At 38.6% G+C, this 27,187-nt stretch overlaps 1 non-coding gene across 1 annotated transcript; it reads left to right on the plus strand.

Moving 5' to 3' along the window:
- The first annotated feature begins 23,821 nt into the window (after window positions 1-23,821).
- LOC124514092 (small nucleolar RNA SNORA35) lies at window positions 23,822-23,950 on the plus strand. The gene has a single exon (XR_006962583.1). It is a non-coding gene; the product is annotated as a small nucleolar RNA SNORA35 (small nucleolar RNA).
- Window positions 23,951-27,187: the final 3,237 nt, after the last annotated feature.

Genomic DNA, 27,187 nt, shown 5'->3' on the forward strand with positions numbered 1-27,187 from the left:
AATTTGTCCCTTGCAAGATTGTTCTAAGGATGTGATGCATAACGTATACACAGAAGCTAGCGCATGATAAACTTAAAATAAACAAGAAAAAAAAAAAAAAGACCAGACAGATTTACCTTAAGTTCCCCCAAATCACATTTACTAGGGGGAAAAGACAGTCATAATAACACAGGAAACATTTTGAGTACGTATGCCGTGAAATTCCATTCTGCTCTTATAGCTTCATAACATAATAAATGCTTCTATTTTAATCTAATTTCGTATATGATAGTTATATTTTCTCATCATTTAACAAGCTCAACTTTATTTTTTTTAATTTTTTTAAATGTTTATTTATTTTTTAGTCAGAGAGAGAGAGAGAGAGAGACAGAGCGTGAGCAGGGGAGGGGCAGAGAGAGAGGGAGACAGAATCTGAAGCAGGCTCTGTGCTGTCAGCACAAAGCCTGATGCGGGGCTCGAACTCATAGACTGTGAGATCACGACCTGAGCTGAAGTCAGACGCTTAGCCGACTGAGCCACCCAGGTGTCCCAACAAGCTCAACTTTAAACATGGCATCTGCATTTTATTTATTTATTTTATTTTATTTTTTATTTTTTTTTTAAATTTACATCCAAATTAGTTAGCATATAGTGCAACAATGATTTCAGGGGTAGATTCCTTAATGCTCCTTACCCATTTAGCCCATCCCCTCTCCCATAGCCCCTCCAGTAACCCTCAGTTTGTTCTCCATATTTAGGAGTCTCTTCTGTTTTGTCCCCCTCCCTGTTTTTGTATTATATTTGTTTCCCTTCCCTTATGTTCATCTGTTTTGTCTCTTAAAGTCCTCATACGAGTGAAGTCATATGACACTTGTCTTTCTCTGACTAATTTCGCTTAGCATAATCCCCTCCAGTTCCATCCACATAGTTGCAAATGGCAAGATTTCATTCTTTTTGATTGCCGAGTAATACTCCATTGTATATATATACTACATCTTCTTTATCCATTCATCCATCGATGGACATGTGGGCTCCTTCCATACTTTGGCTCTTGTTGATAGTGCTGCTATAAACATGGGGGTGCATGTGCCCCTTGGAAACAGCACCCCTATATGCCGCGGATAAATGCCTCGTAGTGCAATTGCTGGGTCATAGGGTAGTTCTCTTTGCAGTTTTTTGAGGAACCTCCATACTGTTTCCCAGAGTGGCTGCACCAGCTTGCATTCCCACCAACAGTGTTTTCTTTTGGTATACTGATAATATATTTTGTACTGTTTTTCCTGAAACTTTTACAGTGAAGCTGATCGTGCCAAGTTGAGTAAATATTGTGACTAAATGGTTTTGTATAAAAACAAAGCATACCAAACAAATCCACCAGTGATCTGAGAATATTTTAAGAACGAGTTTTCAATATTACTCAGAGCAAAAGCCTATAGAGTATTCAGAACCTGTCATTAGTTTTTAGCTGAACTCTGAATTTGTTAGCTTTAAGGAAACTGGAAAGAAAATCGCTGGCTGTATATATGCCACGACAAGTTAAACAAAAAGGGGGCTGTGAGGAAGACATAAACTTGCACAACAAACTACAAAACCAACCCCTCCCCAAAATAACCCGTAATGAATATCAGCTGTGAAAAGTGGAGTTTAAAATAAAGTTTCAAACACAGCTTTTGCCCATAATAAAGAAGGCATAGAGTTTCTTCTACTTGGTCCTTTTTTGGATGCTTACGGACTTGGCACGTTCCTCACCAGAGAAGTCACTGGAACGTATGGTTTCGTATTAAGATCAATGACTGAAAAGACTCATCTCAAATAGAAAAGTTTGCATCATTCTGATTATACATAAACACTTAATATTTGCTGATGCGAGATAGAGGCCATATAAAAGTTGACCTTTGGGTGTATCTTATTCAATTAAAAAAGATTTCATAATGCTTCAGCTGTCTGGCTATATTTGTCATAGGTTTTTGGGTTTGTTTGTTTTTTTTTTAATGTTCTGCCCCAGCTTCGGCATCACTACAAAATACGCACAACTTTCAGAGCTTTGGGTATTGACGTTATTGTTACTTTTTAATTTTTATTTATATAGAGCGTGAGCAGGGGGAGGGGCAGAGACAGAGAGAGAGAGAGAGAGAGAGAGAGAATCCCAAGTCGACTCCATGCCGTTAGCACAGAGGCCAACGCAGGGCTCGACCTCAGGAACCGTGAGATCATGACCTGAGCTGAAACCAAGAGTCAGTCGCTTAACTGACTGCACCACCCAGGCGCCCTGCATTATTATGTGTTAATTAAAACCTGGCCTTTCCTGATTCTCGATGTATATGTGTTTACACAATTATCATGTGAAATTAATGCAGTTCCCCATGTATTTTTAACAATACTATCAATCTTTCAAAGTTATTTTAAGATCTGATGTTTTTATTGGTAGTAATGGATTCAATCCCAAATCTTTTTTAACAGTTTTATTGAGATATAATTCGGATACGATGCAATTCACCCACTTTAAAGTATACAGTTCGATGGTTTCTAGGTTGAGAACTTTTTCATGATCCTCAAAAGGATCCTTTCTTTGTGTATAGACTTGCTTATTCTGGAACCCACAAACTTTTGACATATGTACTTGCTGGGAATGTCGGACAGGTTGTTTTATATTAAGAAGAGTTGGCAGGGGCGCCTGGGTGGTGCAGTCGGTTAAGCGTCCGACTTCAGCTAAGGTCAGGATCTCGCGGTCCGTGAGTTCGAGCCCCGCGTCGGGCTCTGTACTGACAGCTCGGAGCCTGGAGCCTGTTTCAGAATCTGTGTCTCCCTCTCTCTCTGCCCCTCCCCCGTTCATGCTCTCTCTCTCTCTCTGTCTCAAAAATAAATAAAACGTTAAAAAAAATTTTTAAAAAAAAGAAGAGTTGGCAAATAAAACAAAATTTGTGGTTAGATTCAGGCAATACACTCTTGATTTATCTGGCTCAATCCTTAACTTTTTTAAACTTCTGAATGTAATAAAATTTTGCGTCTGGGATTCTATCACCTTCATTTTTGTCTCAAGTTTTCTGTTAGTACCACAAAATCAATAAAAAGGGAGGCATCCTTAAAGTACTCCTGTTCAAAATTAATTGATTTCAGAAAAACCTTAGTTTCACACTCAGGAATATTCCATTTCTCCCTTTCTTTCATTTTTCTACCCAATCAACACCGGCCAAACTTGACTATCCTTTAAGGAAAGGAGGCATTTACATCAGAAAACTTTTGAGTATGTGCTATTTGCAGTTGAATGCCTCGGCCTCTGGTTGTTTGGGGGTTTTTTGGGTTTTTCCCCCCCTCTCAATCTCTAATATGGAACACACCTCCTTAAAATTACACCTATTCAGAGCATTTTTGTGAACTAAAACTGCCTTTCATTCTGCTAGGCTTCGCATTATTCTTTTATAATAGCCGCGTAGCATAACCCATCACTAGGAACTTTCAATTCGTATACACGTTAGCTGCCAACCTCAAAAAGCCACTTTAATCACATAAAACCTGCCGCCTTCTACCCAAAATATGATACCTATTATTTAATATACTTCCCATTTGCAGCGATCAGTCTCGTAATGTCTAGTAACATATATAAATAGATCCTATTAACATGCCCAAATTCGTGATTTAATCTTCTTTTTCTGAAGCGTATATGCTCTATACACAATAGAAAATAATTTGTTATTGTTACTTGTACTAAATATGAGGATGCGATTGGTAATGTGCTATTTTGTATTGGAAAGCTTTGCCCAGTGGTTTTGTCTTTTGAAATTGCTCCTTTGGTTTGCCATGTTCACTTGAACTTGTGATTCACTGTTCCGAGTATCACCAAGGGTCCACTCCAGTGCTCTCTTGGACACCACACAGAAAGCTTTAAAGGCAGTATTACGTTAGATAAAGAAGGTGGTATTAGAATATCCAATTAACTTGAAGAGAAAGTTAAGAGAATGTGAATGAATAAATCAACAGGATAAGGCAAGGGGATATGCTTTAAATAGTCTATAAACAAGACTCAGTGAAAGAAAAGAATGTTTTGAACAAAGGACAGAAGAAATAGAAAAGGAGAAGAGCATACCTTATGGTTCCATTGATAGGAACTTCTAGAATGGGCAAAAATAATCTAAAGTGATAGAAGTAAGGAAATGGCCACTCTGAGTCAGTGGGGGGTGACTACAAAGGAACAGGAAGATAGAACCATTCGGTATGTTCATTGGCACGGGGATTGCGCAGGTGTGTATTTTCTTCCTCAAAACTGGTCAAACTCCATATGTAAAATATGTACATGTTATTATATGTAATTTATACTTCATTAGAGTAAACTGTGTAGAAGTCAAAGCACTCAGTAAAGGGTAACCATTGTGTTTGAATGGGATCAGATTTTAATCCCGAATGAAAGATGACCTCCTTCTTTTTAAATACGAAATATCTGCGTCATTCCAAAGAGGTACATTACACTCTTTTGTAATGTATTCCTGCTTCTCAGGATTGAGTACTGCCATTTTTTTTTATTTTTTTTTTTTAACGTTTATTTATGTTTGGGACAGAGAGAGAGCATGAACGGGGGAGGGTCAGAGAGAGAGGGAGACACAGAATCGGAAGCAGGCTCCAGGCTCTGAGCCATCAGCCCAGAGCCTGACGCGGGGCTCGAACTCACGGACCGCAAGATCGTGACCTGAGCTGAAGTCGGACGCTTAACCGACTGAGCCACCCAGGCGCCCCAGAGTACTGCCATTTTAATGATGACGCTTAGCCACAGTAAGATAGGCATTTCTTTAATAGACATTCTACTTTAAATGCCTGTTTTTTTCCCTGTGATTTCAACCGAGGAGAAATAAAGCAGCAAACTTATCCATTAAATCTTCGCAGGATTCGTATGACTTTGAAAGCGCGATTTTTTTTTTTTAATTTTTTTTTCAACGTTTATTTATTTTTGGGACAGAGAGAGACAAAGCATGAACGGGGGAGGGGCAGAGAGAGAGGGAGACACAGAATCGGAAACAGGCTCCAGGCTCTGAGCCGTCAGCACAGAGCCCGACGCGGGGCTCGAACTCACGGACCGCGAGATCGTGACCTGGCTGAAGTCGGACGCTTAACCGACTGCGCCACCCAGGCGCCCCTGAAAGCGCGATTTTGAATTGAAACGACTGTTTCAGAATACTCTTTCTGCGGGTAGGCTGAAAGCAAAATAACATTAATTTTTGTAGGAAAAGGAAGATAAAATCTGCCTTGAACAATCACAAAATTCCCCTTCATACCACTTTATAAGTCAGTTATAAATAGCATCAGAAGTAATAGGGTTGCACATGAGAAATTGAAAGATAGTGCATGCACTATTTTTGGAGGAGCCATTGTGTCGTGTTTGGATCAGTATGTAGAGCTAGGTTGTGGCTAGGGGCGTCTTTCCTTTTTCTCTGGAGTCGGCAGCCTACAAAGGAGAAAACTTTATCAAAGTCATGTGGGAATTTTATTTTTATTTTTATTTTTTATTTAAATTCAAGTTAAGTTAACATACAGTGTTGTCATGGCTTCAGGAGTACAACCCAGTGATTCATCCCTTGTATATGACACCCACTGCTCATCCCAAAAAGTGTCCTCCTTGATGTCCATCAGCCATTTAACCCAACTGCCCACCCACCACCCCTCCAGCAACCCTCGGTTTGTTCTCTGTCTTTAAGAGTCTCTTCCAGTTGGCCTCGCTCTCTGTTTTGATCTTATTTTTCCTTCCCTTCCCCTACGTTCATCTGTTTGGTTTCTTAAATTCCACATACGAGTGAAATCGCATATCTGCCTTTCTCTGACCGACTTATTTCACTTAGCATAGTACTCTCTAGTTCCATCCATGTTGCTGCAAATGGCAAGATTTCATTCTTTTTCATTGCTGAGTAGTATTCCATTGTGTATATATGCCACATTGTTTTTATCCATTTGTCCATCGATGGACATCTGGGTTCTTTCCATAATTTGGCTATTGTTGATAGTGCTGCTCTACACGTCATGTGGGAATTTTAAAGACAACAGTTGAGTAAGGTAAAAAGAAACTTGAAATGACAGAATGCTGATGACAAAATATATCTCAGATTTATGTATAAATAACCGAAAGAAAAAGACTGAAGAGTGTGTGACAGATATAAAATCTGAATGTAAAGAATGCCATCAGTGTGGAGCAGAGGCAAATCAAGTGGGATTAAAGAGAGAGACAGAAATGGGGGGAAAAAAAGTTAATTTTGCCTAGGGTATTCCAGACTTTTTCAAAATTAATTAAAATTTTAGAAATGTACACGAATATGTTGCAAACACCAGAAAAAGTATTTTTTTTCAGTTGATAGGTCTGGAAGTAATTTTTTATAAATTTTTTTTTTCAACGTTTATTTATTTTTGGGACAGAGAGAGACAGAGCATGAACGGGGGAGGGGCAGAGAGAGAGGGAGACACAGAATCGGAAACAGGCTCCAGGCTCCGAGCCATCAGCCCAGAGCCTGACGCGGGGCTCGAACTCACGGACCGCGAGATCGTGACCTGGCTGAAGTCGGACGGTTAACCGACTGCGCCACCCAGGCGCCCCTGGAAGTAATTTTTTAAACTGTAAGATCGATTGTTTTTATGGAGGAGCAGAAATGCTTCATTATATCTCATTTCTCCCCCCAAGGGAGTGTGGAAACCCGCAATAAATAAATCCTGTGTGAATAGGTAAAATTAAGTGGGAGCTACAGCAGTAGAACAGGTCATTACTATGCACTGAAATGATTTCAGGCTTTGCCGCAATTCTATGTTTCATTTTTACCATACAGACTAATAACTTGGCAATCGACTTCTTCAGCATGCAAGGAGTCTCATCATGGCTCAAAAATTACTAATTTTGTACTTCTGGGTCTGGAAATGTGCTAGGCAGAACCAGGTTTACATCCCTTTTCATGAAGAAATTATTTTTATTTGCTGTAGATCCCCTACCATTTCACGAAAACACATGTTTAAGGTGATCATGTGTTCTCACATATTTATTTCATAAATCTTTGTATTATTTAGAGCTGTAAAACAGACAAGAACATTCTAGTGCAAATTTATAATATTAAATGTATTTTCCTGACATTTAGATTAAGATAGCAAAGCTTTTACCCATGTTGCTTTTCATTAATTTGAAGTCAGAACTACTCTTTATTTACTGTCATAAGGAATGAAAAATATAACAATTTGTTGGCATAGTCCATTGTCCCTTGAATGATTAAGAGGGTAGTCACATTAAATTATTTAAATTGTAGCTTTAAATTTATTGCATTAATATTTTATACTATGCTTCAAATCTGTTACTTTATATTGATAAGTTTATGAGCTAATAAATTATTTTAATGTCTTCAAATAATACGATAATTAATATTGCATATGTATTTTTTATAACTCTATTCGTCATTTCATTATTTGATTTTATTTACTTGAATGAATGGAAGAATTAGTTTTGTAGGGGAGGAAAAACTTTTCCTCTACCCTGTTGGGTTCTGTTCCTGAGACCTGCAAACTAAAATGCCAAGTGAGAGAATAACAGGAGAAAAAGTTTTGTTTCATATACATATGAAGCCAACAAAAAAAGCAACTGGCTTGTTTAACAGTAAAGTTAAGGACTTATATACTTAACTTGGTAGGAAAAAGGAGAAGTGAAGAACAACTTCTCTAGGAAAAGCAAATAGGTTTCTTTAGTAAAAACAAGTGGGTTTTTTAGGAGAACAGATGGGAGAGAAGTTTGTGATAATGTTTGTCTATACAGGTACCAGTGGTCTTTCCATCTACCACAGAGCTATAGAATTTTGCGGAGAGGGTATTCATGATAGCCTCATTAACCCAGACATTACAGCTTTTAGTCAGATAAAGGAAACACAGGAGGCTTTTTTTTTTCCTGCAATATGGTTACAGCAGATTTATTTGTCCTGCAAAAATGTAGCTGGCTAATATTTGTATTAATTTTGTTTTCAAATCTCAAAATAAACACTGTCAACCGATAGGTTTCAAATAATTGATACTGAAATGGCGATTTTTCAAATGTCATTTCCCCTTCCAGCTTCTAGTATCGTTTTTCATACCTATGGGTAAAATACCATTTAATTAATCCTGGTCTGTAATTACTTCCCGGGAAATAATGTTTTAACTTAATATTTGAATCATGATTTTGCTGGTTCATGTATAATACTCCACTGATATTTAATTTTCTCTGTTATCTGCTACACTAATGGTTGGGGCTTTTTAAAATTAACTTTATATAAATGAAACAGTCTTCTGGTGCCTTATGGGTATCAGCCTCATTACTTTTCAGTTATGCTTTATACATGGATAGTATAAATAGCTATTGTAAATAACACTTTACTTACAGAGTTCTCATTGCATTTTTCTAAATGTTTGTTTTCAGGGATATCAACCAATATCCATGAGCATCTATAGGCCAACCATCGCCATCCTTCAAAACTAATTGTAAGTATACCCATAAACATGCTACAGCACTCTCATTTTGCAGTAATATTCAACCATTATAGTTAGGAGATTCTGCTTATTTTGGTAATGTAGACCTACCTCTGAACTAGTAAACATTTTCCACGAATGATTTACCATATTTGAAAAAGAATATTATTTCATTGCTAAATAACATTTTAATGCAGCTTTAAAAAAAAAAAAACTCAGCCTATTTAATTACCAAATAATGTGTTAAACAGACACCCTTGCCAAAATGTTTAATCAGCACCCTGACTTTATACTAAATAAATATCAAATAAGATAACATAAATAAGAACAACTAGGCTAGTCAAGACAAACTGGGAACTTTAATTTTTCTCCTTCAGAAACAAACTCACATCCGAGATTAGGCCATAGAAAATACAGCTATTATTTTCCTATGATAAACTTTTGAAGATATTCTTGATGGATGGACCCAAAAATCTCAGGAGGAGTATGAGGGGAGACTGAGAATTTTGTTTCTTCTTTTTTTTTTAATTTTTTTAAAGTTTATGTATTTTTGAGAGAGAGAACGGGAGTGGGGGAGGGGCAGCGAGAGAGGGAGACAGAATCCGAAGCAGGCTCCAGGCTCTGAGCTGTCAGCACAGAGCCCGACGCGGGGCTCAAACCTACGAACCGTAAGATCATGACCTGAGCCAAAGTTAGACGCTTAACTGACTGAGCCTCCCAGGCACCCCTGAGAATTTTGTTTCTTAAAAAGGAGTATCAGGGGGTTCCTGGGTGGCTCAGTCGGTATTCTCTAGGTTTCTTAAGCATGTTATTACAATTTAGGCAAAGTAGGTCAGAATTAGATCCCTTATTTTAAGCTCTAGACTGCACAGGGAATCCTCAATTAAATTTCTGATTGTTCTGGGGTGCCTATAGGTGGCTCAATCAGTTAAGCATCTTACTCTTGATCCGTGTCCTAGGTCATGATCCTCACGGTTTGTGAGTTCGAGTCCCCCATCAGGTTCTGTGCTAACGGTTCAGAGCCTGCTTGGAATTCTCTCTCTCCCTCTCTGTCTCTGCCCCTATCTTGCTTGTGCTCTCTTTCTCTCAAAATAAATTTTAAAAAATTAAAATAAATTTCTGATTGTTCTCAAAGTCATCCACATATATTTAATTCCACACAATGTTTTTAGAATGATAGTGTTGGAGGAAGAACTGATAATGATCGTAGAGGTTAACTTGCTTTTACAGTAAAATGTTAACAGACTCTTTCAGTATAAAATTAATATATACCCATTACATAAAAATTAAATAATACAACCTAAAGTGGAAAGTGGAAGTCTATCCAAATTGGAGAGAAGTTAGGGTGGAATAAGGGTGGGGAATGTCTGCTGAACATATTATGATCGATCAAAAAATAGAAGAAGAAAACAGTGATTTTACATCAAAGTAGTTGCATCAAAATGGCTGCATTAAAATGTACCATAGTCAGAATGGTCAATATCAAATTGTCCTGCTTTGTGATTTGATGACTCACCATTTAACATGATGGCAAAGGTTCCACTTCCTTTGTTTAAGATGTATTGAAGAAATTCTTGGTGCTATATAGCCAGGTTTCCATAAAAGAAACATGAAATTCAAAAAGCGTAAAACGTAAAATCTTAAAGAGCCCCAGCAGCTGTCCTGAGAGTGCACACAAGAAGTCACTCAGTGTACTTTTGTGAAAATCCAAGTTTTCCCACAGATGTTTTCACTACGTTGGTGAAACAGGCTAACGTGGACAGGCAGGTAAGTTTACACTCTCAAGCTTCAAACCGTGTTCACTCACACAAGGCCACCTCGTCTATATCAATGGCAACAGAAGCCCTACGGGGTGGTAAAGACCAAGGTCAGCCTTAGTAGAATGTGACATAAGCCGGTTTCACCTGCAGTACGCCCCTTTGGACACACGCCTGTTGACACCTTGTTCTTACCCAGCTGTTAACTGGAAGAGAGATTTGATATACAAATTCATGCTAGAGTGGCAATATCTAACAAGTCCTACCCCATCCAGAGAGGGGCACATTTTAACATCGAAAATGGGACTCCAACAAATCCCTTGATTGGCTAAAAGAGAAAATATGCCCCAAATGTCATCACGTTGGTATATAAGCTTGTTGCCTACTTCGCTTCTCCAAAAGGCTGGCCTCCTCAGGGCATATTAGTGACACGAAAAATAGATATGCAACATACTTAATATAAAACCTTAGACTCTGGTTATTTATGGTAAAGAATTTTGTTATTGTCACTAAATATGTTCATTCTCACTGTATGTAGAAGAGTACTAAAAGTTTTGTGATAATGTACATACATCCACAACTTGATATTCTTTGAGGTTTTGAAATGGGGGTGCCTGGTGATTTCTAGCTATTTTAAGCTATATGAGATTCCACCGATTTTAAAAATAAAAGGCAATTGACCTGATTGGTCTCCAGCTATCACTCAAACTTAGTAACACCTACTCTGAAGCCTTACTTAATGCTACCTATGGGCTACTATGAGATATATATATACTTATTATATATATATATAATATATAGTTATTATATATCATATATATCACAGTGAAGGTAATATGTATCAGATATATATATCTGATACATATGTCATGTCATATATATATATATGATATATGTATCAGATATATATATCAGATATATATCACAGTGAAGATAATAATTTAGGAAATGTGTTCAATGTCTCCTGCGAAAAATAATCAGTTGGACACTGTGCTCCCTCCTGAGCTGGATAAGGTTTGTAATATTAGTAAGTATTAAAGGTAAATATTATCTTTTTTTCTGTAAAACCATATCACCATTTAAAGTTTCTTCACAGAAAGTGAAGAAATGATGTACATACATTCCTTCTACAATGTCACCACGGATTTATACTTGTCCCTTTCTTGACATCTATATTAACACCTATACTTAAGAATTAAATTCACACCTACGTGAACACCTATATTTAAGAATTGTGTCTTTTAAACTTTTGACTAGGTGACTCTGTGTTGTGATAAATAAATACAAGTTCATTTAACGGAAGGATTTTTTTGCAGTGTAAGTTCTCTGATATATAACTGAGTATTATTATAAAGTTGTTTTGGTTACCAAATGACTTAAAGGAAGACATAAGTAGACGCTAACAAAAATCAGCTATTACCTACGTACATCATATTGTTCTTCAGCTCTTCATTTGGTTAAAGTAAATGAAACATAATCAAAACTCATGAAAGGGTACAGAATTGAGTATTAAAATGTTGTGTGTTCCATGAGTAGAATATGCCTTTTATACCACCTACAGGAACCAACATGGTGTCTTGTACATAATATGCATTTAATAATATATTCAATAATTAGTGCAATAATAACGATTGAACTAGTAGTGATAAAATAATAGCACCTTGGGAATAGATACTCAGTCAGGCATGTCTTTCAGTAGTGAATATATATACATATTTAGAGCATAAGAAAACCTAAACCTTTATAAGATAATTCCACATTCCTCACAATTTTTACTTGTGCTAATATTCCAAAAATTGAAGTAGTCTTTTATAATAATCAATAGAACTAAAAAACGTGGCTTTAACTGAGGGAAGAAATATTTACTGATTTCAATAATCCAATTGAGCCAACTGATAACTTGAAAAACTACATACCACACATATTTTTCACTCTGACTAGTCTGCACCCAAAGCCAACAAGGCTGGCAATGTGGTTCAGAATGTGCCCGTGCTAAAATGTTCCAACTTCTCAAAATAAGCAAAAATCACTTTATTTTGGAAAGCTCAGCAGCTAAGCAGTTTCAAGGTAGAGTTGCATGGCCATTCACACTAGATCATAGCAGCGAAATAATTTTATATGTACATTTTCTGATTTTGAATATACACCTTTCAAAGCTATGCTTGTACTTCTAAATTTTGCATTTTCGAAACATTCATATCTCCCGAAATCTCAAATATGGGTGTAACTTTCTTTTAAACATGGGTGTAACTTAAGGAACTGCAACAATTAAATTAATACATGTGGTATAAGAGGCCGTCGGGATCAAGGAGTTTATGACGTAGAGAATGTTGATTTCGTATTTATTAGTCTTAAGTACATATTGCTATCATTTTAGAAACGGCACATATTACCTTCCCAAAGGATACAGATATCTTAATGAGGCAGAAGTTGTTACACGTTGTATGAAATGCATATTTGCATATTTGCATCATGTTTCTATCACATTTTACTCTCGTTTAAAAATTATTTTTTCCCCCGCCAAAATTAAACCTATGACCCAGACAAATAACACGTGGTATATGAGAGCTTGCTAACAATCGCTTTCTGAAATATTCTCTCTTCGTACCTCTAGGCATCATTGTTCATTTAGCTTTCTCAAAACTAAGTATCTTTATTTGTGTCTTTAGAGACAAATAAAAACTGATAGTAAGCTTATAAAAAGATACTAATAAGATGTGAAAAGCGAATCACGTATTTGTGGTATGTTCGTTAAAACTATATCATATCAATTAAAATCTCTATGTAATTAATTGTCTTTCCATGGAGTATTCGTATTGACTTCATAGGGTTTTGATTATATGAGAATATACTCTCCATGTGTTGCAAGGTTCTTAACATCATTGCCAATGACACTGTCATTTAGACGGTTGGATTGGGCAAGAAACTGTCGGTCATCCTTGAACATCTTCCTATCCCTTATGCCCCATAACCAATTTCATCACCAACTCCTGGCAACTTTAGCTTCTGAATATCTTCACTCCATTTCTAGCATCCTTATACTGGGTTTGGTTTGTCCATCACTTCTTGTCTGAGTACAGGAACACCCTTCGAAATGATTGCCCCAATTACACATTTGCACTCCCAAATCCCATCCTCCCTATTCTTAGTGCTCTGAGAATAAATACCAAAATCTTTGTTATGGGTTGTAAGAGAACCTAATCTGACCCCTGTCGACCTCTTCAGTGCCATAGTTTACCCTCTTCCCTCACCTCCCTCATGAATGCTTCGGCTACAACTGTCTACTTTCAGTTCCTTGAACACATCATGCTCTCGCCTCTGTTGTGAATCATTCCTTGCATTTCCCACCTCTCCTAACGCTCACACCACCATCATAGCACTTACTGCGGTTTATACGTTTATGTTTATACATTATATTAAGTTTGTCCATTTATGCTTGTGCTTAGAGATCCCTATCTCCTCCACTAGACGTGAACGTCAGGAGATGAAGGGCAGGATTTGCTTTGGCTGAAGGTTGTAATTTTCAGCATCCGGCACGGTGCCTAGCATATGATTCAGTAAATAGTCATTGACTGAATAACTCAATGAACACATAAGTATTTGTTAAAAAGTCATTTGTGTAACTTCTTGGAAGTAGTTGATCTGTGGTTGCTTAATTGTGCAGGCTATTTTTCTACTCGCCGCCCCCTACTGGTAGCTATATATATTGCAGCCTGGTGAAAAATTTTAGAGGCCTCAGGTACTAAGACCTTAACATAGGGTTGCAGATGGGAGCTATCAATTAACTGTGACAGCAGTAAACGTATCACCGTGTCTTCAAATGTGACATTAAGTCTACAAGCAATTGACATATAAAAAGACATCAGATAACCAAATCCTATCACTGCTATGCATTATTAAATAAGCAAGTTCAGGGGCGCCTGGGTGGCTCAGTCGGTTGAGTGGCCGACTTCGGCTCAGGTCACGATCTCGCGGTCCGTGAGTTCGAGCCCCGCGTCGGGCTCTGTGCTGACAGCTCAGAGCCTGGAGCCTGTTTCGGATTCTGTGTCTCCCTCTCTCTCTGACCCTCCCCCGTTCATGCTCTGTCTCTCTCTGTCTCAAAAATAAATAAACGTTAAATAAGCAAGTTCAAATTTGTGGCAAATTAATTCTGCATAACCTATAAAGTATTAGGAACTAGTGCTAATGGGGCTCACCTTTCACGTTAAAAAATGGAATATATATATATATATATTGAATGTAGTATGAAGGTATCATTCAATATATGAATATATATGAATATGATTGAAATGTGATGTTACTAGACGAACACGTTGATAAATGATATGATTCTGAGTTTATATTTCCTCCTGGCCAACTAAGATTTCTTATTCCTGCTTTAATTTCACATTGTATTTTATTTTTATTCCACTAAATTACACTTAGCTATTATGCAGTGAACCAAATTTGTCTCCGATTGCATATATCTCCTGTATCTCATACATTTTACTACCCTAGTCATGTTTCCATTTTTTCGTCTGTTAAAATATTGACAATTTTAAGACAGCACGATGAGTGCCGGAGCAATGTTTCTCAAGCCTTATTGTGGATGTAATCATCTGGGGATTCTGTTAAGCTGCAGATTCTGCTTAAGTAGGCCCGGAAAGGAGCCAGAGTTTGCGTGTCTAACAAGCTCCCAGGTGACGATATCGTCGGTCCGTGAACTATACTTGCGGGAGCACAGTAAAACAGCAGGGGTCAACAACCTTCTTCTGTAAAGGGCCAGGTAGTAATTATTTGTGGCGCTGTGTTCCACATAGTCTCTTGCAACAACTCAGCTTTGCTGTTCTAGCATACCGTCGGCCACGGGCAACATCGAGAGGAATGGTTGCTCATAAAACTTTATGAACACTGAAATTCAAATGTCTACAGTTTTCACAGAGTATGGCATATCATTCATCTTTTTATTTGTTTTTTAAAACCATCTAAAAAATGCAAGTGCCATTCTTAGTTCGTGGGCCATATACAAAGACAGTGTATAGTTTGCCGATCGCCCCGCGAGAGGATAAAGTGCCAGTGGGTAGGCCGGACGTGTCCGGCGAGAGAGGCTCTGTAGAGACGATTGCTGTGACTCGAAGACACAAGGCGTTGCAGATTTTCATGAGGAGTTGTGTCAAGCGAGCGTGCAGAATGAGAAGTGGAGGATGTGATTAAGTTCCACATTTTGGAACGTTCAGAGAAGCCTGGTCTGCCGAGAGGGAGGAAGAGGGTAGCAATGATTGAAGAAACCAGGAAAAGCTACATTGGAAAGGTCAGGACTCTCTGCAAGTGACAGCAGACTGTTCTCAGATGAGAGGTCTAGGGAAGCATTTATAGAATCGAGGTTTGCAAATTCATTGAGGAAAAGTGAAATGAAGATCACAAAGCCAGGCAGGGCAGGCCAGTCAAGCCATTTTGTCCATTATTACAAAGCACACAGCCGACTACAAAGGGAAGCCAAGAACTGATGAATGAAGATTAAAAACATGGCCTCTCCAAACGCCTCAGCGGCTGACTCACCTTGCTGATGAGCTGGAGAGTAGGCATACACACTGAGAGGTGAAATGAGCATGTGTCTGTTATTTCTCTGGAAGCGGCGGTAGAGTGAGGCAATGGAATGTGACCCAACACCAGAGCTGGAAATGGTGAAAGATGGAATGTCAAGTACAAAAGTAACTCAATCCCAATACTTTGGAGAAAGCTCTTCCTCTAGTTCGCTGTCCATTTCTCACATCATCCATCCCAAAAGGACTTTGTCCAGTTGTTTTACAGTTGTGTTTCATTGGAATGCTAGAAGTGAATTAAGACTTGCTTGGGGAGCACCTGGGTGGCTCAGTCAGTTAAGCATCCGACTTCGGCTCAGGTCATGATCTCAAGGTTAGTGAGTTCAAGCCCCACATCGGGCTCTGCACGGACAGCTCGGAGCCTATCTGGGATTCTCTCTCTCCCTCTCTCTCTCTGCCCATCCCCCGTACTCTCTTTCTCTCTCTCCCTCTCATAAGCAATTACACTTAAAACATGATTTGCTGGGAACTTATTATATACAAGGAACTTAAGGATTTTTTTTAATTCTTATAACAATCTAATAAATAGGGAAATGACCACTTATTTACTTAGATTTTCTCCAAGATAGGGAATGCATCTACAAGGAGCTATGACTCAGTCATAATCCCGAAGAGTAAAGAAAAAAATAGAAGGCAGAGGGAAAGTTTTCACTGTTCCACAATGGAGGGAAAGCCAACATTTTGGTCAGAAAATTATGCGTGACTTTCAAATACTGACTAACCATGACAGGAAAGGCAACTTATTAATGGAAGTTAGGAAGAATACCAAATGTACACATAGGAAATTTTAAACTTTTTTTAACATTCAAAAGACCTGGGACCAGGTTTCCATCAAATAAGGAGAGATGTTGCATTTAGTTATAATATAAATTATTGTTTATTGAACATCTACTCAACTCCAGGCAATATAGTGAAAATTATACAAATTATTCCATTTAATTTTCACATTTTAGTAAAAGTGGTTGTTATTATGAAAACTTAACATATGAGTCCAAGAGGGCTTAAGTGAGTTATTCAAGGTTCCCTGACTCCTTTGGACTTGCCTAAGAAAAATTGCTATTGTGGGGTGTCTGACTTTGGCTCAGGTCACAATCTCACAGTTCATGGGTTCAAGCCCCGCGTCGGGCTCTGTCCTGACACTTTGGAGCCTGGAGCCTGCCTCGAATTCTGCGTCTCCCTCTCTCTCTGCCCCTCCCCAGTTCAGGCGCTGTCTCTCTGTGTCTCTCAAAAATAAACATTAAAAAAAAGAAAAACCGCTAGTGTGTAAATCTGAAAATATTAAATACATAGCACATACCAGATGCCAAACAGAAATTCATCGTTGTTTTCTTGCTATTATGGTCAATAGTGTCACTGCTATTTACCTGATGCCTCTAAGCCTTTTTTTTTTTTTTTTACCTCAACCATAATGTGAAAGTCAATATAATACAAGTAGGTCAAAGGATTACATGAAACAACCCACTTAAAGTCTCTAGCATATGGAGGCCACTTGGTAAATGTCAAAACTACATAAATTTTCTCTTGAAGGATGCTCTTTATTCTTAAATACGACCCAATAAGACAGTCGATGTCAATGCTTCCAGTTATTTAGCGGTAGGCCCCTGGGTAATGAAGTTGACCGTGTATCTTCAGAAAACAATGTCTGACTAAAAAATGACTTTAGTTTAAGTGTGTGGAATCAGAAGGTTGAGTTTAGGGCTGAAATACTCCGAACATACTTCAAAGTTTCTGGGTTGATTTTCTGCCCCACCTACTATTTCCTGTAGTTTATTTCTTACATATCTGTGTATGTAACAAAAGAATATTAGTTATAATCCTATTAAAATAGTATAATTCGTTCATTTTTTTGCCCCAGTTCAAGAGTTGTCTTTTATTTATTTTAGAAATTTTTTTTTTAATGTTTATTCTTGAGAGAGAGAGAGACAGAGAGAGACAGAGCATGAGGAAGGGAGGGGCAGAGAGAGAGAGACACAGAATCCGAAGCAGGCTCCAGGCTCTGGGCTGTCAGCCCAGAGCCTGATGTGGGGCTTGAACTCACGAACCCTGAGAACATGACCTGCACCGAAGTCAGACGCTTAACCGACTGAGCCACCCAGGCGCCCCCAACAGTTGTCTTTTAATAGTTGGGGCAATGTTTACTGATAGTATGAAAGTGCTTGATAAATGTGTTCAATACATGTTGGACGAAAGAGTGAATTAATGACTCGTTTCCATTATTATTTATTATTTTTATATCTTTAGATTTCCATAAAGAAAGCTCCCTTTAAATTGGATATATACTTAGCTCTGTAAATTCATTTAAACAAAACACATCGTGTTCCCCTGGACATAAAAATACAAATGAATTAGGCCTTATTACACTTTATTTTTTTTAATTATATTTAAAAATTGATTTTGGTACTCGATGTGCTAACATTTAAGTACAGCACACCTGCCTCACATTGTTTGCTCCTTGGTGCTTTTCTTCAATTAATATTCATTTTGATGAGCTTTGGCAGTCCTCATGCTTTTAAAGGGTAAGCCAGATTTTCAGTTGACAAACAGATCTTGGTGTATTGACTACCAGTAACCTCGGATTCTAAAAGGAGAGAAGACGACCAAGTAACTCCAGTATCCTAGAGAAACCTGGTATTTCAGTGTCTTCTCTAAATTGTTACCTAAAAGCCGGCCTAGAACGTACCTTTTCAGAGAGGGACGCTTTGGGGAAAAATGTGTGCCAGAGAACCTATCATTGAAAAGATAGCTCAGGGAAACAAAGCCATAAAGGCCAAGGAGAAAGGGTCAAATTAACTGGGATCGTGATACCGTAGAGAAGTGGCCTGGGAGCTCAACACTGAAGACAGTTGAGTTTAGAATGTAGATCTGGCGGGAAGAAGGGCACTTCAGGAGTGTGTGTTGAGGGGCAGGGGCTCCACAAAAAGCTGGGAAACCAATTAGCACGGAATGAGTGGGAGCCGATGGGGCCTGTGACCTTATTGGGTTATAGTCAGTAACGGGATAAGGCGGAATAGATAAGACGAGGGCAACATGGAGAAGATATTTAAAAAGGGAGATGCTGAATAAGGGGTTTTGATAATATTTATAGCTGTTCTTCCAAAGAGAAACGCCTGTAAGTGCTCAGATAAACTGGTGGATCTGTCACCTCTGTCTCACAGTTCCGATGCTTTGGTAGTGGGCTCCCCAGTGATTACACCTGTAACAAGCATGCCCGACCACCAGGTGGCTACAAAGTCAAGTCACGCTGGGGGAGTTGCCCAGTGTTTGGGACTCTGATGCGGTGAAGGTTTTTCCAAGTCACAGCTTCAAAAATCTGATCAGCCACTTAGTGTCCTATCTCCTATCTAGACAAACTTATCGAAAAAGTCGAATGGAGCTCATCGCTTCTCAAGATTCTTAAGCTCAGGGAATGGGTCTGTATGTTAGATTCCCAAGGCAGGCACCAAAGCAAACGAAAGAGAAGGAACCAACACGATTTGTTTCAAGTTTCTATGCACCCTACTTTATAATCCGTGACTTGCTCCCAGATCAATGTCTTTAGTGTTACTGCTAGCCACCATCGAGCTCTGTCCTTGAAATATAATTTGTTTATTTCTCTCCCACAATTGACTGGTTGCCATTCCCTATGGCAGAGTTATAGCTGTGAGAAGTGATAGATGGTTACTGAATTAGAGGAAGAGGACCGGATAGTGAGGCTCTCTAAAGCCTTCAGGGGAAGGTCAGTGGCAATTTGGATAGTAGGAGTTGGCAGAACGTGGCTCCGGCAGCTTTTCCTTCATTATACATTATGATATCATGCCCCAGAGAACATCAAGTTCTCAGTTTATTTTTTGGGAAAATTACATAAAGCCAAGATCAGTATTGTTTGACTCTTCGTATTAATAGGTAGTGCATTAAGTTTGCATTAGAACGAAAAATGACGTAAGCTCGTTTTTAAAAAGCAAAACACTACAATGAACATATCAAAATACCCCTGTCACAGGAAAAGCATGCTGTTTATTACTCTAAATTATTCAGAGGTTTTGACACAATTTGCTGTAAACATTCGAGTAACAGAACAGTCTAGAACTAGTAGCTGACGGTGATACACTGAACTTCATCATTTTTCCTTCCCTTTGTGTCTTTGGAGGTTCGAATAAAGAGTGAATATTAGATTAATTAGCCAAAGTAATTATGGGGAACTATTATGGGATCAGCACTATGCCAGGGGTTCCAGGAGTTGGCATAGTGCTGACCCCAAAATTTCAGGAGTTGTATTGGCCATGATCTCTGACCTCCCAGCTTGCTCATGATCTTACCAGTGAGATGAGATTAACATGAAACCAAAACAAAAGCAGAATGTTGCAAAGAGCTAAATAGCGTGCCCTAAGCAATAAGGATCATACAGGGACAAAGAGGGGAGAAATCAACGAAGCCTGCATTTCAGAGGGAGAGCCATCGGAAAGTGAGCTCAATAAGATGGGATGAATTGTATCCATAGCTGCCATCCTTCTCTTCCATCTCATTAAGCAGTCTATTTGTCTTTTTACACCCTCTCCAGACATTCACAGAAGTCCTTCTGACATGGTAGGGACTCCATTGACATTTGCTGGTTGATCTAAAAAAAAATGGAAGGGGCAACTGAGTGGCTCAGTCTGTTGAGCGTCCGACTTAAGCTCGGGTCATGATCTCGCAGTTTGTGAGTTTAAGCCCCACAGTCGACTCGCTGCTGTCGGCACAGAGCCCCCTTCCGATCCTCTGTCCCCCTCTGTCGGCCCCTCCCCTCGCTTGCACGCTCTCAAAAATAAATTTTCAAAAATATTTAAAAAAGAAAATTGAAGTATAATTAACATACGGCGCTACATTAGTTTCAGGTATACGACATAATGATTCAGCAATTCTATGCATTACTCAGGGCTCCTCACAGTGTGGTCACCACTAATTTTTTTAGAAGGATGTGGTAACAGCAAACAAAAGAGAGACATTTGGTTTTTCTGTCAAGTATATAGTTATCTTGTGAAAAGTCTGTAATGGCCATGGGTAGAGGACCTATTCATTGGATCATAGTGCCAATCTGAAAGCAAAGTTTATAGATGTGCTTCTTTTCAATTCTTTTTTAATATTTATTATTTATTTTTGAGAGAGAGTGAGAGGGACAGACAGACAGAGTGGGGGAGGGGCAGAAAGACAGGGAGACACAGATTTCGAAGCAGGCTCCAGGCTCCGAGCTGTCTGCACAGAGCCAGAAACGGGGTTCAAACTCACAACTGTGAGATCATGACCTGAGCCGAAGTCGGATGCTTAACTGACTGAGCCTCCCAGGCGCCCCTGGTGTTTATGTCTTTATATTAAAGAATTTTTATTTGTTAGACATGCTACTCTCAAATTTCAGTCTTCCATGAAAGCAAAAGGCATTGAATGATATAGTTGCAATTAATGTTAGGCAAGTACATAATTTTAATGGGACGTGATTAGACGTAATTAGAATAGTGTCACGTCACCAAAGATAGAGATAGATTGACAGCCATTAATAAGGTAAAAACCTTGACTGAATTTCTTGCCTCTACTACAACATTCTGAAAGTGATCTTATAATTTAGGATTAAGGCTGTTGTCTTCATAATTACATACAAAACAATGACTCTGAGTAACCACTCTTTTTCAAAACTGTGGGATAATGAACATGTATTTTTCTGAATGCTGAACTAAATGGACCACAACTTCCTAAATGGATGGTCTTCTACAGGAAATGTAAACTATTAAAACCCATAATTAATAACCAGTTTGTCACACGTTATTTTCCCTCTTTTCATACTTATGTCTATCAAGTATTCTGCACATTCAAGAGAGTGTCAATATGGTAACTCGTTAACCAACACTTGGTAAATAGGTAGGTCTTCTTCATTGGAAGAGCAGAAACAAAGGTTAATGCATATTTCCTCCTTCAAGTGGCCATTATTCTAGAATTTTAGGCAGGAAAATATGGTCCTTTATGCATCACAGATAAACCTATATATGCACTTTAATTTTTGAAGTGCACTGGTTTTTCCTACTCTTTGAGTTCCGTTCATTTGAATTGTTTTCTTCCTCCTCATTTTTTAAAACCTTTGGCCTAGAAGAGTCTAGAATATCACCTGTAGTTTTCATTTCGCTGGGAAAATTCTGCTTTTTGATTCCATTCTCTTTCGAGTGTCCAGGAAAAGCTCTAAACCCCAACTTTGGTAATGGGACTTCTTCATCTGGGGGAGGGGCAGACAAGAAAGAAATGCAACATTTTATAGCAACTATATTGGTAAAACTTTAAAAACTTGGGGGGCGCCTGGGTGGCGCAGTCGGTTAAGCGTCCGACTTCGGCCAGGTCACGATCTCACGGTCTGTGAGTTCGAGCCCCGCGTCAGGCTCTGGGCTGATGGCTCGGAGCCTGGAGCCTGCTTCCGATTCTGTGTCTCCCTCTCTCTCTGCCCCTCCCCCGTTCATGCTCTGTCTCTGTCTGTCCCAAAAAATAAATTAATAAATAAATAAAAAAACGTTGGAAAAAAAAAAAACTTTAAAAACTTGGAAGAGCCAAGCATTTGAAGGAACGTGGGCCATCTAGATGTTTTATGCATTACTGGTCGAAGTATGTATTGGTACAACTACTTGGGGAAAAAAGTTGGCATTGTCTTCTAAAATTGAGTATACACAATGCGTATAGGACATGTTGTTTTAATTTTTAATTGCTTAATGAATTAATTGTATCAATGTCACCATGTTTGGTGAGATGATGGTGACTCACCTACCAAGGGTTATAATTATTTCTGTTCTATGCACCTGAGGCCAGACTATTCTTAGAATTCCAAGATGGCCAAGTATCCCAGTGGGCATCATTTGGTAAGGCAGCATACCAGGCTGGGGCAAAACTAGAAGGACGATAGAGAAAGACTTGTTTTGACAAGAACGCTATACGTTTAGAGTAGTGCATGGTTTGTAGCATTTCAACAATGACTTCATGAAGGAAAACAAGAAGAAAGATGGAATGATGATAATTTGACAGTCGCTGCTGGATGTGCAGGTTTTTAGTCATAACCCAGAAAAAAATGGGAGGCATATCAAATGGATGCTTTTCCGTTTTGCACATTTGGGAGAATGTGAGTTTCTTCCAGGCTCACAGGAAACATGTGTCTTTGTCACATAATTCAAGGATAATGATCTACAAGTTCCGGTCAGGAACATTTAAGCAATTTTAATTGTGTGTGTGTGTGTGTGTGTGTGTGTGTGTGTGTGTGTGTGTGTTTATTTTTGAGAGAGGGAGAGAGAGAGAGAGAGCACGAGTGGGGAAGGACAGAGAGAGAGGGAGACAGAGGATCTGAAGCAGGATCTGTGCTAACAACAGAGAGCCCGATGTGAGGTTCGAACCCACAAACCGTGAGATCATGACCTGAGCTGAAACCAAGAGTCTGATGCTTCACCGACTGAGCCACCCAGGTGTCCCTAAGCAATTTTGAATAGTCCTATCCAACACTTAAGCCAACATAAATAATTAGGCACAAAGCAACTTGGCTTTTGTAAGGGGAAATCATAAGATAAGCAGAAAAACACGTAAAAGCGTGAATTTTAAAAAATTCCACACATTTTTAACCAAGTTCCTCACAAATGGTAATTTGAAAGAGAAAGAGAATCGCCTTTGGCGAGGCGGGAGATGTTTGGTGGTAACAATGGCTGTTACTTATTGAACATCTACGGATGTCAGGTACGAGACTGGACTCTGCAAGTTATTTCTTCTAATTGTCCCAACAGTCAACTGTCAATAACCAAGTCATTATCGCTCCCATTACCATATAAGGAAACACAGGCCAAGAGGGCTCAAGTGAGTTTCTAAGGTTCCACAGCTCGTGAGTGACAGAGCTGGGATTCTGAACCCAGATCTGCCTGATTCTAAACTCACATTTCCTTCCCCTAAAGCTGACCCATGTATTTTGTAGCCGTACTGAGCCAATGAAGCATATTCCTGACATGTTTCAGGTCCCATATCCACCCCTCTTCCAAGCTGGTTCTTCTGCACAGAGCATGGGCTCCCGGCCCCAGCTCTACCGTCTACAAGCACTGGCAAGTGACCCATTGGGCTTCTCCCTGACCAACTGGGCATCGAGCAGTGCAAGAGCAGATCCCTCCACAAAGCTGGGAGAGTCATTCTGTGGGCTACTCCTGCATGCGGGTGGGTACATATCCACTGGGTCCTGGGACCCTGCCTAAGACAAGTGAGGGGGCGGAGAGACAAATCAAACAGCTCAGTACCTGGTACTACTAAATAAAGGCGACTGTGTCCATATTCCAGTTACCAAGAACCCAAAAACGTTACTGTCATTACATTATCACCACCGTTATTACTAGCTGTGTAGCTCTTGGCGATTCACATGAACCCCTCTTGGACTCAGTTTCCCAAGTCCGTCAAATAAGGTCGACGATGCTGGAAGGATCCAAGATTGCCATGATGATGACATGACAACAGAAACTCATTTTACTCCGCTGGCAAATTGCCCTTTAAGTGTTCTTCAGACAGGAGAGATAAGTTCACTTTTCCCTTTGATGTGATAAAAGTGAGATTGAGATTAGAAGAATCTTGCAGACATTGGCCCCCGTCCAAGCTGATGCGTTTGCCAAGGAACTTGGGAAAGCTAAAAACTTCTATTCCACTTTCATCAAACTGAACAAAGATAACTTGGGATCCCCTGTGTCGGACTGGCTCTTTTCAATGTGGCATTATTCTCATTCTCCACCACTGCAGAGGCTTCACGCTTTGGAAAATTCCAAACAAGACTGGGGTGCCCAGCGTCTGTGACCGAAGACATTTCTGATTATTTCAGTCCTGGCAGCATGTTCTGGCTCTTGATGTTTTTAAACATTTTTTTTTTTTAAAGAAAAACTATTAAGTACAGAAAAACTCAGATTCAAATACATTTAATATCTCATCCTCCCCCCAAAAAATTACTTTTTAATTTAAATTTTTAAAATAAACAAAACCTTAAAATAAAACTTGAAAAATGTATTTCTCCACATTCCTAAAAGCCTCCTGACACACTTGCCTTCCCAACCTCTTCGTTCCCCATATATAACAGTCTGTTTAAACTCATGCCGATAGAATTCCTTTTCAATTATTTCTTATAATTTAGATCTATGTGCAAGATGCATTCCTGGCCCCTTCTTTCCTTCATAATGCCTTTGGACACTCAAGTCCCCCCCAGTCTCTCCCTCTACCAGCTTGGCAATGACCACTTTCCCATTTTTTGTATTCATGAAAGTTATCTTATAAGCCAAGTTGTAAACTCCTTGAAAGAAAAGACCCTGTCCTTTCATACATCTTAGTACTTACAGAAGCACCCAGTCCAGTGCCTTGCATCGAGCAGAAGTTCAATAAATAATTATTGAGGGATAAATTTATGTAATTTTGCTATGAAGTCCCTCATGAATTCTTGGAACCAGAAGTGAAAGAAAGCTCTAGAAAATTGAATCGCACGGTTTTAGAACCATAAAAATTTGGCTCTCTGTTTTAGGTGGTAAATAAATATACACTGACACGCATTTAAAATCCAGTAAAGGGGGACACCTAGGGCTGGCTTTGTCAGTAGAGCGTGCAACTCTTGATCTCGGGGTCATGGGCTCAAGACTCACATTGGGCGTGGAACCTGCTTAAAAAAATAATAAACAAAATGCAGTAAAGATTAGTTTGTGAGGCATAAATTCATGAAAAGTTATTTAATAATTATTTTGAAGGAAGACCTCACACTTTTTTGTGTGTGCCGACATTATAGATGATAAACTCGCCTTCCTAGGAAATGTCCCTAGGGTCCTCTGCCAGAAAGGACACTGGGCTCACAGGTCATAGCTATGTTCTGATAATTAGGCCAACATTATAAAAGAATGCACACAACTCCCAGCTCATTATATTACTATTTTCAGGCAATTGACATGAAATATATCAGTGAAAAATACATATCAAACCACATAAATCCTTGTCGACTGAAATACAAAACCCAGTTTTAAAAAATGACACGCTTTTCCTGACAGTTGGCAAGGATACATTAGAAAGACTTTTTTACACAGTATATATTTTTCGGTTATTTCTTCAGAAGTATGGCAAGATAGTGTTCATATGACCCACTACCCATCTGAATGAATGTGTTATAATAATACAGGGTTTTATTATTTTCCCCTTATTATTTCAATGCAGAATAAATGCCATCTGAACAATTCCCCTATCCCTCACCAGCCTTATTACACTGATAACAAGATGTGGGCAGACAGTTTTTTAAATAGACTCTTAAAACTTAATTTCTTAACATAGTTGAGGGGCTTCTCTTAGAGGTCCGCGTGGGTAGGTGAGAATCTGTCAACATAATGTCTGTTCTCAGCATTTTTCCTAAGGGCAACATGCTGTTTTGTTTTCCCGTGTAATTATTTTTACTTGTCTTTTGCTGCTTATGTCCTTTAATTTCTCTTAGAACTTTGAAGATGGACAAGCGTGGCTGTTTAGATTCTCTCATAATACAAAACAGTGTTTGTGATAAAGACTATGAATTATCTTTGATAAACATCTGCTTATAGTTGAATGAGGGGTTGTTTAGTACAGAAAGTGGTATTCAGCGAAAAGTGCAATTTATCAAAGAAATACTTCTTTCCTTGTTGCATTTACCGTCTTGCCGGCTTGGTGTATCTATATTGCTTATTTGTCCTTTATTACTGTCAAGACAGCAAATTTCTCTCTGGAGCAGATGGTGTAACTGCCATTGTTCCAGTGCTTAAAATTCATTCTGCTGCAGGAAATTTTTATCATGAAACCTCTAATTTAGCAATATTAACAAATTGAAGCTATGGACTGTTTTCTCTGGGATGTCTGGCCTTTATTAGATATCTGAACAAAAAATATATATATTTATATCATGAAAATTGGATCGAAGTATATATTTGATTATTTCTTCATAATCAATGTCATTATTGATTATTGACGGTGGGTAAATGCTATAAAATGTTAGTCAGTCATTAGTTGTATAAGAGTTGATCATGGATTTTGTTTGTTTCCTTTACCAATATCTCCATAATTTATGGCAATGGAAATTTAAAATTATAATAGGTGTCTTGATACTTTTTGAATAGAGTGTTTAAATTTAAATCTATTTTTAAACTTCAAATTTGTACCTTTTTTGTCCATAGCTCCTAATAACACCCCGCTTCACCTACCCCACATAGAAAGCCATCAGATTTCGTATTTTACCTTCAGGAAAGAATCAAGGGAAAATGCCATTTTTTTCACGCCCCGCCACATTTTCAATATTGGAATGATTAAAATAAGACCAACAAAAGTCTTGCAATCAATTTTAGCCTTGCAGCTTAAAAACTAAGGCAACAAATAAATCTTCTATGGAAATATTTGTAATAACTTTTGAACAAATAATGCATGCAGGTAAGT

This window comes from Lynx rufus, unplaced genomic scaffold (assembly GCF_022079265.1).
Source record: "Lynx rufus isolate CCGP_SWC_20201006 ecotype Redwood Valley unplaced genomic scaffold, mLynRuf1.p SCAF_19, whole genome shotgun sequence".
Taxonomy (NCBI): Eukaryota; Metazoa; Chordata; class Mammalia; order Carnivora; family Felidae; genus Lynx; species Lynx rufus.